General features: G+C 42.2%; 1 protein-coding gene and 1 pseudogene across 1 annotated transcript in view; one reads left to right on the top strand and one right to left on the bottom strand.

Annotated features, from left to right (window-relative positions):
- Nucleotides 1-18,677, bottom strand: part of LOC146635028 (hemicentin-1-like) — a 271,871-nt gene that overhangs the window by 107,996 nt on the left and 145,198 nt on the right. The gene's annotated exons all lie outside the window — the stretch shown is intronic.
- LOC146635034 (coxsackievirus and adenovirus receptor homolog) lies at nt 2,652-4,695 on the top strand (annotated as a pseudogene).

The raw sequence follows: 18,677 nt of genomic DNA, 5'->3' as shown, positions 1-18,677 counted from the left end.
ACCAGGCGAGAAATTTGGGTGTAGTGATGGATGCAGACCTAAACTTAGAAAAACACATTAAGACAATAACAAAGTCAGCTTACTATCACCTCAAGAATATTTCAAGGATAAAAGATCTGATGTCTCAACAGGACCTGGAAAAACTAGTCCATGCATTCATCTTTAGTAGGCTTGATTACTGTAACAGCATCTTTACAGGTCTACCTAAAAAATCAGTCAGACAACTACAGCTCATTCAGAACTCTGCTGCTCGAGTCCTCACTAAGACCAAAAAAGTGGACCACATCAGTCCAGCTCTGAGGTCTTTACACTGGCTGCCTGTCCGTCAGAGGATAGACTTTAAAGTTCTGATGCTGGTCTATAAAGCTCTGAATGGTTTAGGACCAAAATACATCAGTGACCTCCTGACCCAGTATGAACCTTCCAGATCCCTCAGGTCATCTGGATCCAGTTTTTATCAGTTCCCAGAGTCAGAACCAGACATGGAGAAGCTGCATTCAGCTTTTATGCTCCTTATATCTGGAACAAACTCCCAGAAAGCCTCAGATCAGCTGAAGCACTCAGTTTATTTAAATCCAGGTTGAAGACTCACCTGTTCTCAGCTGGATTTGAATAAAGCACCAAATCCACACTTTTAAGCTTAAATTTCAAAACTAACATTTTAACTACTGATTTTATCTATTGTTCTGATTTTATCTACAGTTTTTTTAAATCATGCTTTTTATTGTTTTTGTTTTTTAATGTCTCTGTAAAGCACTTTGAATCACCTTGTTGTTGAATTGTGCTATATAAATGAACTTATATAAATAAACTTGCCTCGCCGCTTTCAGCCACATTTACAAAAACGCTCCTCCTGTTCTGATTTTTCTGATAATAATCAGAAAGTGCTGAACTCCTCTGAGCTGTTACAGGAACAGATGTTGGCAGATGTGTCAGTGACAGAGTTACAGTTAGAGAGGTCAGTGAGCAGGATTTCTATCAGGATTCATGTCAGATTTATTATAAGGATGTCTGTTGGTTCACACTCACGGCTGCTTTGGACTGATTCCAGCTCAAAGAGCATCAACATGTTTTCATGTTTCCATCATGATGAGGAGCAGAAACTCTGAGGATTCTCCTGAACTGACTACAGTAAGTCATCCACAGCTTCTGCTTTATATTCTACATATTATTCAGTAAATAATAGATAATTACTGATAATTAGACACTTTCAGAGGGACAAAAGTAAAAAAAAAAAAAAATCTGTAGTTAAGAAGTACAGCTACTCAAGCTGTACAAATACTCTGGTAATAGCTGAAGTACTCATTAAACTTCTTTACAGAAGTAAAAGTGAAAACTACAGGCTCTGAAAAGTACTCAGGTCCTACCGTAGTACTCAGTAAAAGGTAGTCTGGGGTTAAAGTGGATGTGGCAGGTAGAGGAACTCTACGACTGAGTGCAGCAGGGATAAAGAAATAAGTCGGAATCATTTGTTTTGTGAGCTCCAGCTGTTTCCAGGCTGTGATCAGCTGATCTACAAGCAGACGTGAGCCATCAGCGCTCGTGTAACACAGTACAGTACAGAGCTGTCAGAATGAATCACCCAAGTTTAGTCTCACACTCTTTATCCAGGTTGTTGGCAATTATTAATTTATCGCCCTTCAGTGTCACACCAACACAGTGTCAACACAGCAAAGTGAATGTGCCACACACTCCATGTGTCATCTACTCATCACCATCTGAAACTATAACCTTCATGGGCCAATCACAGAGGACGAGACAGACGAAGTAAAACTAGACACAGGAAGTAGGACTCACTGGTTCTCCATAAAGAACAGAGATTTTCAGTTTTTTAGGTAAAACGTTTCAGTTTTCTTGGTTAACGTTTGGTTAACATCAACCCACAAAAATATTTGAACAGAAACTCCAAAAACGAGTGAAACTAAATTTAAAATATAATTTCATTTTCAGTGGATGTTAACCATGAAAAGCCTGAAAGATCATTGGTAGAAAATTCAAATTATATTGGTCGAACATATCAGACTTTCAAAGCATCTTCAAAGTGTTGAGTTTAAACGAGCAGCTGAACAACAGATCAGCTCTAACCCTCAGTGACATTCAGATTTATTTAAACCTTTAATCTGATCGGATGTGTTCAGGTTTAAACTCAGGTTCAGTTATTGAGTGAAAACACCAACAGACTCAGACATTTAGAACAAACTAAGAGTCAGATGAGCAGAAACAGAGAACACGGACATGTCTGCTGTAACTGCGTCGCTCTGCTCCACGCTGATGTTTGTCCTGTTCGTCTCTGCAGGTGAGATTTAACTCTGAGATAAAACAGGAAGTTTTGGCTGCACAGTAAAAATATTTCCCTGAGACTTATTTTCATATTGTTTCAGTTTTTCTGTTTGTGACGATGAAACAAGAATCAAACTGCCGTCAGAAACAAAACGTTCTTCTGCTTCAGCGACTGAAACACAAACTGTTCCTACATGACGACACATGAGAGGTTCTGATTTTGTTCTGTGGAGATCGTTCAACAGCTGAACACTAAAACTTTTCTACTTCGCCTCGTTTGTTGTGATGCACTTATTTCTGCGCATCCTCAGTCCAACCTACCAAACGTCACTCTAACGCGACGTCCTCACGAGACACGGAAGAGTTTGAGCCGCAGCTTTAACTTTATTTAAACCTTAAATGTAATCTGATGTGTTCAGGTTTAAACTCAGGTTCAGTTATTCAGTGAAAACACCAACAGACTCAGACATTTAGAACAAACTAAGAGTCAGATCAGCAGAAACAGAGAACATGGACATGTCTGCTGTAACTGCGTCGCTCTGCTCCACGCTGATGTTTGTCCTGTTCGTCTCTGCAGGTGAGATTTAACTGTTAGAAACTAAACTGAGTTTATTTCTGAGATAAAGAGTCTCAGTCTGGTTTACATGCTGATTATATTTCTCTAAGAAGCAGTTTATTACTCATTCAGTGTTGCGATCGACACAAAGCTGGGTGGAGTCTGTGTGTTGGTGCAGTTTGCAGCACAGGCACAAAGAAGTGTAATGTGTGTGTCAGTGTGATGTGTTGTAGTGTCAGGAGTCAGGATGCAGCTACAAAGCTTCTTGTTCAGTGTATACAAACAGCTGTAGCTCCATAAAGGCAGCATGCAGAGACTCACAGTGTCTTATAATGAGAGGCTGCTTTCTCTCACACATGTTGTTCACTTATTATCAGCACATGTTGTTGTTTGTGGAACAGAGTTATTGTAGTTTTTCTCATTAGTTTGAGTTTTTATTCCATTTGGACTTTTTGTGTTTAGTTCAGTTTAGTTTCCAGATGATTTTCTTCTTTTTCAGGTTTGATTATTTATTGCTTGAAGAGTTTTAATAGTTTTATTCTTTTTTCATTCTTACTGTTTGGAGGTTTGTGTCAGAGGCCAGATTCAGGAGCATCAGTACAGCTGTTACAATAAAAAGCAGTGACTCAGTCTGACAGACATCCAGAGTCTCAATGAACTCGTCCATCAACAACATTTTATCAAACTAACAGATTCTAAAACCAAAGATTTGTTTTTCAGATGATGTTTTTCATCCGTCTCAGTCTTTGCTCATGAACTTTGTCTCCAAACGTCTCAGCCTGAGCTTCCCTCCGATGAACTCGTTCATAATCTCGTCCATTCTGCTCTCAATGAAAATCTGAACATGTTCAGCTCGGCCTCCTGTCTTTGTGTCAGAGTCTCCAAAGCAAACATGACAGCAGCTCACTGCCATCTTCAAACCTTCCCTTTCACTCTTGCTGCTGTCCTTCTGTCACAAATCAGCCCTGATGAAGATGCTCGGGATCAGGTGAGGAGGAGGAGAAGACTCGCTGTGGTGACGCTTGAAGGGACACAAGAAGAAACACAATCAAAGATCATCATCTAATAACAGAAGACAATCTTTTATTGTGTGTTTCTGATTGGCTGCTGTAGAAGTGAACACTTTGACCTTTAACCTCTCTGCTCTGTGTTGTTTCCTCTTTCAGACCAGAAAACCATCACAGCTGAGTCTGGACAGGACGTCACTCTGACATGTCGAGCTCCAAACAACAACATCATAGTTGTAAAGTGGAGCAGAGCTGACCTGGGAGATGAATATGTGTTTTTGTACCGGGACGGTCACTTTGTTCCAGACAACCAGCATCCATCTTTTAAGAACCGTGTGGATCTGCAGGACAGACAGATGAAAGATGGAGACTTGTCTTTTGATTCTGAAGGATGTGACGATTAATGATGCTGGATCATACGAGTGTCGTGTTGTCCAGCGAGTGGGAGGACCTATGACTCTAATCATCAGCACCAACCTGAGTGTTGTTGTTCCTCCAGGTGAGTGAGTAGAGTTGAGTGTGTGTGTGATCAGAGGTGAAGCTGCTTCCTGGTTGTTGATGTTGGTTTGTAAAGATGTTGCTGATGAGACTTTGTAGAAAGCAGCTGGTCTGAGTGATGTGATCAGAGTGCAGTAGATAATGTCTGACAGCAGTTTGAAGAGGAAATGGATTCTGTTCTGTTCTTCACTCATCACCTACCTGACAGCTGACACCTGTTTCTCACCTGCAGGTCAGACAGGAGGACAAGAGAAGGATGAAGACAAAGAGAAGGAGGATGGATCTGTTGCACTGATTGTTGGTCTGTCAGTTCCTGCTCTGCTTCTTCTTGTTGTTGCTGTTGTTGTTTTTTGATCTACAAACGTAGACAATCGCAGAGTGAGGAAACAAACCAGCCTCCTGTTTAAGTGCAGCAGGTTTAAAATGTCTCAGAGGTTTTTCCAGCTTTGAGTCTGCTGCTGCTGTTCAGAGTTCTGGGTGTTGTCAGTGTTTAAAATCCTGCAGAAACAGATGAACTGAGCACGTTGTGTTAGCTGGCTCAACTAAACCTGAAACTGCAGTCAGAGACAGCAGGTATCACCGTGGTGATTATCACCTTTCTCTGCTTCAGGCTCTGAGCACGCTCAGATGAAAAGGAGCATTTCATGTACCATGTGACTTTTCTTCTACACAAAATGGTCCCTGTGAGCGCCACCCAGTCCAATCAGAGACGTTACTCACTGATAACTTCACTAATGTCTCCACTACATGAATACAGGTACATTGTAACAGTGTGATGTGCAGTTTAGCTTCACTCAGTGGCTTCAGTAAGTTACAGTTTAACAAGCTGCACATATGAAACATTTCCTCCAGCAGAGAATCGACATCACAGTGAAAACGTGGCTCTAACAGCTGATTTAAAAACAAAACTCTGAACATGAAATGCTCCTGACCAGGTGATCTTTCACCATCAGTTACCATGGTGATTTAGCCTCTTTCTGACACAGAAAGCTCTGACTTTGAGTGTGACACAGCTCACTGAGACATTTTGTTGTGCACGCCTACTTTTAACTCTTCAAACAAATGAAATCAACACTTGAACATTTTTCACTTTGATGGTTTTGTTTCCACTGACTGTAGTTACATCATTTTGAGCTCAGATTACATATTTATGAAGTTTTTCACACCTGAATGTTTCAATCATCAAGATCTGGTTTCAGTTTTCTCTTTATCTTTGTGAGCTGTGTGTGTTGTTTACCCTCAGTATCCATGAACAGTGTTACAGACCTGGGATCAGTGTTTTTGTTTATAAGATCAAATATGACCTCATTATGTGAGTGTGAGCTGTGGACCACAAAACCTCAACAACACTAATCCTCGATCAGCTGTTTCACTAAAATTACATCCAAGTATGAACTCATCCCATCGTTCATGCATCAATTTGTAGCTGACAGATGGTTATGCACATCCCTGGTTGCCTAGGTAACCCTCTAACCTTAGATAACGCTATTGTTGTCACTCAGCAGTATGATTTAATGTAGTTGTTTCAATAGATCTCAAAGATAAGAAAAGTTCACCTCGGTACTCGCTGACTTCACATCAGTGATCAGTTATTGCGTTTAAAAAGTGTAGCTACTCGTCTTTGACCTTGTATGTATGTGTGTTTATGCTCTGATTGTATTTTCCTGCTGCTCACACAGCATTAGAAAAGCCTGAAAACTCAGTGTTCACAGAGTCTGTAAGCACCAAATGTTTGTATGAAGGACAGAGAACAAACAACAAAGGTCAGTGTGAGAGTGTCTCTGTATTTGAACAATAAACTCTTACTTTGGTTTAAATTATTTATTCTTTCATTTGTGTTGTTGGCAGAGAAGCTACATCATGTGAACTTCATCATATTGTCACATGTCATCACAGATTCAAAAGATGTAATATTTGTGTGTTTGTTATTAACAATCGTGCCCCCAGACGCCAAAACAGTGCCAGCAAACTGAAACTGAAAAAAAAACTGTAAGCAAAAAAGAAAAAAAAAGATGTAAGTGTGAAAACTTTTTTCTTGTCTTAATGTCAATATTTATTTTTCAGTTTCATTTTAAGGTGGCATCGTTTTAACCCCAACAAAACAAAACAAAAATGACAGAAAGTCCATTGAAATCTGAAAAATATTCATTTTCTGTGCATGAACAAAAACTTTACTTTTTACAAGACAGGAAAACTAACAGTAGCTTTAAATTTTTTATAGTGTATCCTCATCCTCAGTATTGGAAACACGTCAAACTGCATTTCCTATAAAATCAAATCAAATCATAATGATCGTGGAAATTTCTTGATCTAAATTCTCTTCTAGATTGAGTGGCAAAAACAAGAAGAGCTGCTGTTTGTGTTTGTGCAAGTGCAAGAAATACATATAGCACGCTCTCCATCCTTCTGCTAATGTTTAATGTACTGAAATTAATTCTAATTAATGAAATTAATGTCTAATTAAATTCAAAGAACTGAAGATAAACAGGCCACAGAAAGCACTTTGTCACCTCTGCTGTGATGTTAACTGTCGTGGTGCCTCAGACCTCGTCGTGTGATCTGACATTTACTGATTGATTTTGTCTGTTTTCAGGCTCTAACTTTACAGGAAGAAACTGTAAAATAATCAAATTATTCATCATTGTGAAAACTTCATCATGAAGCATTTGTGATGAGCTACATTCCTCTGAACCTTCAGTTTGGTTATTTATTTATTTATTTTCCATCCTTGTTCTTAATGCTTTCACCATCACAACTAGGGATGGGTACCGGTGTCCGGTGCCATGATGGCACCGGTTCTGACATAAACGGTAGTAACCAGACCGAAAAGCAGCGCACATTTCGGTGCTTTATTTCGGTGCTTTTTTTTCCTGAGCTGTGATACACTTCTAGCCAATCATTTTACGTTTCCGAGGATAGTAGGCAGGTCCAGGTACGTACGTTCTGTTAGAGCAGAGCTACAGATTAAAAATGTCCAAGGCGAAGCGGTCAAAAGTCTGGCTGTACTTCACAGCAAAATATGCAAACTCAGCAGCAACAAGTGCTTAAAGTTAAGTGCTCATGCGCCAACCAGCGTGCAGCCTGTTACAGTCGCTCCTGCTTTTCTCTTAGTTTAGCTCTTTTTTCTTACGTATTCTTTTTTTTTTCTGACTTGTATTTTCCTCCGTTTTCTATCTCTTACTCAATCATGTGGATTGAGAGAGTTTTTGTTCTTCTGGTGGCCGTGGAACTGTTACTTTTATCATGGAACGGGACCGCGGCACATCTCCTACACGCACGGACTGTTTACTCCAGAGATCAGCTGATCGCCCTGATGCCGGCCAGCTCGCTGGCCAGGCCCGCAGAAGTGCCCGCAGAAGTACCAGCTGAAATTTGGAGGAAAACACATCGGGGATGCAGAGGTCAAGGACAGAAGAGAAGAAAAAAGGTGACGGTGAGACAGCGGAGGCTCGAAGCGAGGAGGAGGTTTAAACCGTGTCTGCCGTCTATCGTGATGGGAAATGTGCGATCGTTGGCAAGTAAAATCGACGAGCTCTCAGCACTGGTACGGAGTCAGAGGGAATACCGAGAGTGTAGCCTGATGTGTTTCACCGAATCATGGCTGCACCAGGTCATTCCCGATGAGAATGCTTCCGTGGAAGGCTTCCACACTGTTCGGGCGGACAGGGACAGCATCGCTAGCAGTAAGCGTAAAGGAGGTGGGCTTGCTGTTTTAGTTAACAACCGGTGGTGTAACCCTGCCAACATAACAATCAAAGAAAGGATTTGTTGCCCGGACACTGAACTGTGTGCTGTTGGACTCAGGCCGTATTATTTACCCAGGGAATTCTCTCACGTCATCTTGGTGGCTGTTTATGTTCCCCCCTCTGCTAACCCCACAGCTGCATGTGACACTATCCACTCTGCCATAGCTCGGCTACAGACTCAGCACCCGAGTGCCTTTATTGTGATCTCGGGTGACTTCAACCATGTATCACTGGACAATACACTACCAACATTCAAACAATATGTGGACTGTCCCACCAGGGGAGAGAAAACTTTAGACTTACTGTATGCTAACGTCAAGGATGCATACAGCTCCTCCTCCCTCCCCCCACTTGGTAGGTCAGATCATAACCTGATTCACCTCACCCCCCGCTATGTGCCAATTGTGAGGAGGGAACCTGTGACCACCAGGACTGTTAGGAGGTGGTCAGAGGAGGCAATAGCGGAACTACAGGGCTGTTTCGAGGTGACCGACTGGGAAACACTCTGTGAGCCTCACGCCGAGGACATCAATGGGCTTACTGAGTGTATCACAGACTACATAACTTTCTGCACCGACTCCATTGTTCCAGCTCAGACTGTTCATTGTTACCCAAATAACAAGCCGTGGGTGACTAAGGACATCAAAGCCCTCCTCAACAACAAGAAGAGGGCTTTCAGAGGGGGCAACAAAGAGGAGGTGAGGAAGGTCCAGGTGTTACTAAAGGACAAGATCAGAGAGGCTAAGGACAATTACAGGAGGAAGCTGGAGTGGAAACTCCAGCAGAACAGCATGAGAGAGGTGTGGAGGGGCATGAAGACCATCACTGGATTCAGGCCAACCAACAGCAGGGGAGCTGAGGGAGGTGAGAATAGAGCCGACGAGTTGAATCTGTTTTTCAATAGATTCGACACCACAGTGTCTGCTCCCACCCCCACAACCTCACCTGCAGTCAGCCTGGAATCCAGAGCCACACCACTGTGCCAGCCTCTCTCTTCACATGTTGCCTCCTGTGAGATTCCTGACACCCCTCCCCCACCCATCACCTTCACTCAATACCAGGTTGAGATGCAAATGAGGAGACTTCACTCAGGCAAGTCTGCTGGACCAGACGGAGTGAGTCCCCTTGTCCTCAAGGCCTGTGCCCCCCAGCTGTGTGGAGTCTTTCATAAACTGTTTATGCTGAGTCTGAGTCTGCAGAGGGTCCCGGTGATGTGGAAGACATCATGCCTCGTCCCTGTACCAAAGACGCCTCGTCCCAGTGGCCCCCAGGATTACAGGCCCGTGGCACTGACCTCCCACATCATGAAGACCCTGGAAAGGCTCATCCTGGACCAGCTGCGACCCATAGTAAGACCACATCTGGATCCCCTTCAGTTCGCTTATCAGCCTCGTCTCGGAACAGAGGACGCCATCATCTACCTGCTCAATCGTGTCTACACCCATCTGGACCAGCCGGCGAGCACTGTGAGGGTCATGTTTTTTGACTTTTCCAGTGCTTTCAACACCATCAGGCCGACCCTCCTGGGTGATAAGTTAGCAGCGATGCAGGTGGATGCTTCTCTGGTGTCCTGGATTGTTGATTACCTGACAGGAAGACCACAATATGTACGTCTCCCACAGTGTGTGTCTGACAAGGTGATTAGCAACACAGGGGCACCACAGGGGACTGTCCTCTCCCCCTTCCTCTTCACCCTCTACACCACAGACTTCAGCCACTGCACAGAGACCTGCCATCTTCAGAAGTTTTCTGATGACTCTGCGGTGGTTGGATGCATCAGCAGGGATGATGAGACAGAGTACCGGGCTGTGGTCGACTCCTTTGTCACGTGGTGTGAGCAGAATCATCTGCAGCTCAACGTGGCAAAGACCAAGGAACTGATCGTGGACTTCAGGAAGACCAGGAAACACTTGACCCCTGTTTCAATCCAGGGGGTCAGTGTTGACATTGTGGAGGACTATAAATACCTTGGAGTACACATTGACAATAAACTGGACTGGGCTAAAAACACCACAGCACTTTACAGGAAGGGCCAGAGTCGTCTCTATTTTTTGAGGCGACTGAGGTCCTTCAACATCTGCCAGAAAATGCTGAGGATTTTCTATGAGTCTGTGGTGGCCAGTGCGATCCTCTATGCTGTTGCATGCTGGGGGAGCAGGCTGAGGGTCGCAGATGCCAACAGACTTAATAAACTGATCCGTAAGGCCAGCAATGTTGTGGGGATGGAGCTGGACTCCCTCAAGGTGGTGTCGGAGAGGCGGATGCTGTCCAAGATAAAGACAATGTTGGATAACACCTCCCACCCACTCCATGACATGTTGGTCAGTCACAGGAGCTCGTTCAGTGAGAGACTGAGATTACCGAAAAGCACCACTGAACGACACAGGAAATCATTCCTGCCTGTGGCCATCTCCCTGTACAACGCATCCACTTAACACACTGTTTGCTGCTACAACTACACATGTTTCTTTTCCAACTATTTATTTATAAGTGACTTATGTATGTATGTATGTATATATATGTATATATTGTACTATTCTTAGTTAGTGTATTGTCTGTCTTGTCTTAATGTTGGTTTAAAATGGAGCACTGTAACAAAAAATAATTTCCCCCAGGGATCAATAAAGTATTCTGATTCTGATTCTGATTCTGATTTAAGCTGATACTGTGCAAAGGAGGTAACACCTCAAATCCGATGAAACACCTGGCGACGCATAGCGTTTTTTTTTTTTTTTAAAGCCGAGAAATGCGCCGTATTTGATGGCAGCAGCAGCTGTTCTTCTCTGCGTGAGTAGCTTAATGTTGTTCGCGTGTAATTTACGCTGAGTAGGCTAACCACGTTATTACATTAATGCATGTAAGGTGAACTAGCAAACATCATCATAGCTACATGCGGCTGTCTTCTTGTTTGATGGCAGATGTTCCCTTCACCCTGGCCAAAAAGGCTAAAATGACCAAAGAAAAAGAGGGAAACAGCTGAACATGAGAGGTTTTTGGAAAAAGGTTGTATTTTTTCCATTGTTTAAGCACTGCTTCCAGCCAAGAGTGATACCATATATGCCCCATAGCTGCAGAAAAGGCTAACATTGTTATCTTTTTACATAAAACCAGCTGAACATGAGAGGTTTTTGGACCAATTTTGTCTTCTCCATTCTTTAAGCACCGGTTTGAGCACCGTTTGAGCACCGGCACTGTTTCAAAAGTACCGATTTGGCACCGGTATCGGATAAAACCTAAACGATACCCATCCCTAATCACAACACTATGAACTGTGGGTAATCCCTCAGGTCCACAGAGATGAGGACTAGTGAAAATGTGCATAAGGACTCAAAGTGTGTGCAGAGAGCCGTCATGCACTTGATAACATGACAACAGGACGGCCCTGAGCCCTCAGAGGCCGACACTAAGCTGTGACTGTTTATCTGCACGTCTCAAACACGCCTCCATTTGTCTGCAGGCTGAGTGATCTGACTGAGCTCAGCCTCCATTTTCTACAGGGAGACGCTCAGACAGGCTTTCAGTTTCATTTCACAGGAACAGCTTTGCTTCTGTTTTACATGCAGGTGCTGCACAGAACACATCCTGTTCAGTCTGTTTGTGTGACTGACTGCAGCTCAGATAAGAGGCTGGATCAGCTGATTCAACTGGTCAGCAGGCTGCATCATTTTCATCTCTGCAAACACCAATCAAAGTCCTGTACACAGTGTGTTTAGTACTCTGAGTGCGTTATTTGTCAGTAATTGTGTTAAAAGGCTCTGAGTTTAAGTTGTAAACAATCTCAAACCCTGGATTTATCTCCACCATGTAAGCTGCTGACATCCACCTAGCTGCTGTTGAACCATGATTTGGACATATGGTACTCTAAGGTCAATGAAATAAGATAGGCCTGATTAAAGTTCTTCTATGTGAGGAGCAGGATTTTAAATTGTGGATTTAACAGGAAGCCAATGAGGAGAGGCCAGAATAGGAGGAAGCTGCTCTGTCCTTCTAGTCCCTGTCAGGACTCGACTGCAGCATTTTGCATCAGCTGAAGGTTTTATGGGAGTTTTTAAGACATCCTGATAATAACCGATTACACATGATCTGTGAAATGTTCACACTTGTTGCTGCTTCCTGTCTGTGTGTTTCTTCCAGACAAATGTTAGGAAGCTGATTCTCACGCAGGTCACAGATCCACACTCTCAACCCACTGTGGACTGTCCCACATCTCGGAAAACGTTAGAGCACTTTTGCAAATCTGTGATGTCTTGATAAATCGAGTAGATATTTGAAGTTTACACAGCTACATTCAGAAAGAATATTTTAAACTGTGCATCCCTCCGAAACTGCCTCTTACGTTTTCGACGAAATGCATTCTGGGATATTTGCCTGGGTTAGCCTTCAGTAGCTTACTGGGGTCATGGAGAGAATGTGTTAATAATACTGAGTGGTGGGATTTATAACTATGGACTAGTGATGCGCAAATCATGAACGAATCGTTCAATACTCGAGAATCACTTTACTGACTCGTGAATCATGATTCACAAGCCCAACTGACTCACTGACTCATCCCTGTTGCTGTTAGCAGCAATGTATCTAGCTTATAATTAAAATTGTGGAGAAAAACACAACATCCAGTATCGTAACAAAAAATTTCTGCTCTGAACTGGAAGAAAAAACCCTGAGTAGAAGCTCACATCAAGAAAATAGCTCCTCGGTTCACAGTAGCATCGCTCTGCTAACATGCTAACAGCACATTTGAGCTACTCACCCCCTCCCTCCTGTGCTGATTTGTAAGCATAAGCAAATCACTCAGGACTCACTCACCCCCTCCCTCCTGGCTCACAGCTTCTTCTTCTTCTTGGTTGGCAACCAATGTTAAGGTGCATTACCGCCCCCTGGATCACAGCTCAGTGGACATTTAGATGAGAAAATATATATTTAACACATTTAAGGAAAATACTAATAAAATAAAAAATAAAAATATATTAAAATAAAATAAAATAAATGTTTATTAAGCAATTTTGATAGAAAATTGCTTAATTTTAGAAATGTTTTGCTCTTTTTTGCTCTGTAAAATAGTTGTTTTCTTTTAGAATCATTCATCTTAGCAGTAGGATTTACATGAAAAGAGAAACAAATTAAGTTTGAGTGAAAATGTACATTTTTTGCACTCTCTGGTCGACCGACTCAGTGAATCAAATGACTCAAAAAACACGATTCACTTTGGTGAGTGACTCATTAAAACTCGATTCAGTAAAAAGAATCAAATTTACCATTACTACTATGGAGACTATGTGCTGACATGACCTTTTATAAATTTACTGTCCAATCACAAACCTTTAATGGGAGGAAAGAATTTGATTGGACAGTGAGGGTCATGTCCTCACAGAGCGTTCTCACTCCCGAGGCGTAACATGTCGACGTTTTGTCACGTCCCGTGGCGTTCCTGAGGAACGCGAAAGGAGACCTTCGGCGTTCTTATGGTACGCGGTGGGTTATGGCTGGAATCCAGTGCAATGACGCTCCCGCGGTAATAGACGTTCCAGCCCTGTATTCCAGCCCTAACCATAACCTTATTCCAGACCGTAACCAGGACTTTAATGATGTTAAATAGCGTGTTTCTAAGCGATTTGAAGAAAAAGAGCGAACATGTGTAGGTTCAGTCCAGACGGTTCTCATATTTCCTCTTTTTCCGAGGTCGTCATTTAGGAACGTGGTGGGTAGCCGAAAACGTAATATGGTGACGATTTGTCACCTAGCGTAAAATGTTACGCTTTGGGAGTGAGAACGGGTTGGTCCTCATCGAGGATAGAGCGCACAAGAGTGGACTATTATATTGATTAGTCAAATCTCATTAGGCAATAAAACAACTATGGTCAGAAGAGAATGTATTCATTAAAAAAATAAATAGAATTTACAAATAAAATAGTTCCATTAAAAATTACGTGTACTTGTTGAGCCTTTCTGAGAAATGATCCATGTGATTGATTAATTATGCCTGCAGAGACCAAAAGGGGCCCCAAGAGTCTGGCTCCAGCCACTGGGGGGCGCCATATTGCGACTCGCTCAGACACATGAAAAATTAGAGGGAACATTGCCCGGCAGCCTACGTCTATTGCAGCATAACTAAGGGAGGATTCAGGGTCACCTGGTCCAGCCCTAACTATATGCTTTAGCAAAAAGGAAAGTTTTAAGCCTAATCTTAAAAGTAGAGATAGTGTCTGTCTCCTGAATCCAAACTGGAAGCTGGTTCCACAGAAGAGGGGCCTGAACACTGAAGGCTCTGCCTCCCATTCTACTTTTAAATACTCTAGGAACAACAAGTAGGCCTGCAGAGCGAGAGCGAAGTGCTCTAATAGGGTGATATGGTACTACAAGGTCATTAAGATAAGATGGGGCCTGATTATTTAAGACCTTGTATGTGAGGAGCAGGATTTTGAATTCAATTCTGGACTTAACAGGAAGCCAATGAAGGGAAGCCAAAACAGGAGAAATATGCTCTCTCTTTCTAGTCCCTGTCAGGACTCTTGCTGCAGCATTTTGGATTAGCTGAAGGCTTTTCAGGGAGTTTTTTGGACATCCTGATAATAATGAATTACAGTAGTCCAGCCTGGAAGTAATAAATGCATGAACTAGTTTTTCAGCGTCACTCTGAGACAGGATATTTCTAACTTTAGAGATGTTGCGCAAATGGAAGAAAGCAGTCTTACATATTTGTTTAATATGTGCATTGAAGGACATGTCCTGGTCAAAAATGACTCCAAGGTTCCTCACAGTGTTACTGGAGGCCAAGGTAATGCCATCCAGAGTAAGAATCTGGTTAGATACCATATTTCTAAGATTTTCAGGGCCGATTACAATAACCTCAGTTTGATCTGAATTAAGAAGCAGAAAGTTATCATCCAGGTCTTTATGTCTTTAAGACATTCCTGCAGTTTAACTAAATGGTGTGTGTTATCTGGCTTCATGGACAGATAGAGCTGGGTGTCCAGTTGTAGACGATGATGCTTGAATTCAAACAGGCACACAATATGAAAGATGAGGAAAATCCCTGAGCACTGTGCAGAGGACTCTGAGGACTGAGACGCATGTTGTCATGCATGTGATAATATGACAACAGGACGGCCCTGAGCCCTTAGAGGACGACACAAAGCTGACTGTTTATCTGCACGTCTCAAACACGCCTCCATTTGTCTGCAGGCTGAGTGATCTGACTGAGCTCAGCCTCCATTTTCTACAGGGAGACGCTCAGAGAGGCTTTCACTTTCATTTCACAGGAACAGCTTTGCTTCTGTTTTACATGCAGGTGCTGCACAGAACACACCCTGTTCAGTCTGTTTGTGTGACTGACTGCAGCTCAGACTAAAGGCTGGATCAGCTGTTCAACAGCTCAGCAGTTTGTAGTTTGTTTTCATTTTGCCTCTGTCAGTGCGCCCCAGGGCCGCTGTGGCTACAATGTATGTCTGCCTTGCCATCACCAGTGTGTGAATGGGTGGATGACTGAATATAGTGTAAAGCGCTTTGGGGTCCATAGGGACTAGTAAAGCGCTATAGAAATTCAGACCATTTACCGTTTATGTAAACACCAAACAAAGTCCTGCACACAGTGAGTTTAGTACACTGGGTGTGTTATCTGTTAGTAATCGTGTTGAACATTATAAAAGTGTCACAAAAGGTTGATTCTGTTTATCTGGACGCATTCAATTGGAGAAATGCTTTGTCACTCTTCCAAGTGATTTCTTCAGTTCCATTCGATTCCTTCTTGTGGGACATGCATGGAACAATTCACCCAGGAGGCATCCTCATCAGATGCCCAAACCACCTCAACTGGTTTCTTTCGATGTGAAGGAGCAGCAGCTCTACCCTGAGCCCCTCCAATAGCCAAACTGCTCACCCTATCTCTAAGGCAGAGGCCAACCACTCTTTGGAGGAAGCCCATTTCTGCCACTTCTATCCGCAATCTCAATCGCTATCCGAAAGAATAATGATCATTGATCAATGACCATTTAATCAGTGGCCATGTGTACCATTAACAGAGAGAGTTGTGGAATAGCTGCAATCACAGCATTGTAAAATCAACAAATCAGTTTATTTCTAAGCTCAGTTGATCTGACTGAGTGATCTGAGTGAGCTCAGCCTTCACTTTCTACAGGGAGATGTTGTTTTCAGGCACAGAAGTAAAGACATGTTTACCCACAGCATTGAGTTACAGAGGAAGACGTTGCTCTAAGGCACTTCAGAAACAGAGGTTTGTCTGTTATTGGAGGGACAAAAACAATGAGAAGAGAATTCAACAGGTACATGTAAATCTTTATTAACACTTACACACTTACATAGTGCTCATATTTCATTCAATCACAGAAGGAATTCACTGATTGTCATTGTCTTTAAAAAACAAACTCTTATAAGGCACACATGAACTGAGAAAAACCCCACAAACACCAAGAGGATGTTTCAAGAAGGCCACAGAGAAGAGTACAGAAGTGGAGCAGTTCAGTGATGTAGGTGGAGGCGTCACACCATCAGGCCATGAAAGTATGAACCATGATTTGAACCTGAAACAGTGCAGAAGCTCTAACAGTGGAGAGATGTTTGGAGTTAAAGCTTCGGTCAGACCAGAGATCAGAGCATCAGTTCATCACACTGTCCTCACTGCTGTAATATTAATGCCACACTGTTGTTCTTTCATGTGCTGATGTGATGTACTCATGTTTACATGTTAGTGTTACTGACCATTAAGTTCTGTAGGAACCACACATTCACACACAGCATACACGGATAAATAAAAAACACCCGTTGATGTCTTTGGACTGTGGGAGGAAGTCAGAGACCCAGAATCCACTTCAGGAGATACATGTATGACCTTTGTTCCTCATGCGCTCCATGTGTTACTTTACTAATTCACAGGAGGAGTCTGTTTCTGTGGGCAACAGGATGACTGTGACCTCCGACACTGCTGTCTCATTACAAATCCACACAAACATGATGTGTATATTTATACATTATGAGTGGCAATTTCCCCTAAAATCACAATGTTTCTAATTTGAGCCAAACTGGTGGATCTGAAAATCCATCTAAACAAATGAGTCAAACTTCACCCAAAAGAGCATCAGTGTACAAAGGTTTGCATCATCTATACAACAGTATAAATGTGAAAATATGTTTCATATTTTTGAGTCTCATGGGTCTGTTTATGAAAAGTAATCAGGTCTCAACCCAGCAAAGTTGTTCAGGATGTTTTGCTGGTGTCAAAGGTCAAAGCAGTTTAAATCTGAGCTGAACAGTGTGTCATGTTAAAGAAAAGTTGAAGAGGTTGTCAAACTTCTCAGTGCAGGATCAGAGAGAGACGTTAACAGTTTGTACAATCTGTTAAACTGGGTAAGATTGGTTTACAAACTAAAAACAATGTCAGCCAAAGAGATGATTTTTATACAAAGTGTTTTCCAGTGGACTGTACTTAAAGAAGAAAAAGTCACATGAAGTTAATAAACAATCACACCAACATAAAATAGTTAATTTGTCTAACCTGAAGCTCCAACACTCACTGACTCTGAGATCAGAAATTCATGTGTGTTTGTAACACAGTTTGACTTTGTGTCAGTAAATCTCATGAACAAGATGAATAAACTGTAGTTCAGAGTCACTGACAGCACAGACACACACTGTTGGTCCGAGTCTGAACATGATGATCATCAGAGTCGACTGCTGGATGTTCAGGAGAGTTTCTGTCTGTCCTCAGATCGTCCGACTCACAGTTCATCTCTGTGTCCTCCTGGCTGACCTGCAGGTGAGAAACAGCTGTGAGGTGTCCTCTTCTAGTTCAGGAGATTAGATGAAAAAATCATTCATAACATTTATAAAGTGAGAAAATGTTAATGTTGATTTTTCTGCTTTTTATTTAAAAACATGATCTGACCAAAACTGCAGTCTGGAATCTTGCTTTCACCATAAAAAAATCATATTTTTTTTCAAATACACAGGTCTAACAGCTGCTTCGGGGTCAGAGGTCATGTTGGGTTGATCCAGCTGTTCTTTATAATTTGACCTGTTTGGCTGCAGACTGTGAGAGCTCATTAAAACATGTCTGAGACTTTTGGAAGGTCAAATCCTCGACTCTCTGAAAACGTGTTTGTTTATTATGAGGCTGAAACATCTGAACCTGTGATTCAGTGACAACAGCTCTGTCACACCAAACACTGTGTACACAGTTTACTACTTTTATATACGAAGCACTTCAAACAGTGCAATATATCAATACCATGCAATATATAATACTATATACCAAACATCATACTTACAGTTTGATATAATTGTTCAAAACAACCAAACATCTAAAAATAAAACTGACTTTTTAGGTTTCTACACTGAATAAATATCCAAAAACATTTTGACTGGTTAAAATCACGTTTGCAGAAGATTTGGTGGTTTCCTGGTGTAGAGTTACTAGAGTTAGAATAGAGTTAATATTCCTTCTTTAATAATCCTTTGTTGTGCTCACTGCTTGTTTTATTCCTGTGTTTGATGATCAGAGTCTCTGTAAGTCATGAGTGTCGATGAACGATCAAATGAGAAACTCCAGGAAGTGCTGAGTGGACTGTGCCATGGGGG

This window comes from Diplotaxodon limnothrissa, linkage group LG3 (assembly GCF_057381915.1).
Source record: "Diplotaxodon limnothrissa isolate DT_005_m linkage group LG3, D_limnothrissa_male_GT1.1, whole genome shotgun sequence".
Classification (NCBI taxonomy): domain Eukaryota; kingdom Metazoa; phylum Chordata; class Actinopteri; order Cichliformes; family Cichlidae; genus Diplotaxodon; species Diplotaxodon limnothrissa.
This window is presented reverse-complemented; position numbering and strand designations above follow the sequence as displayed.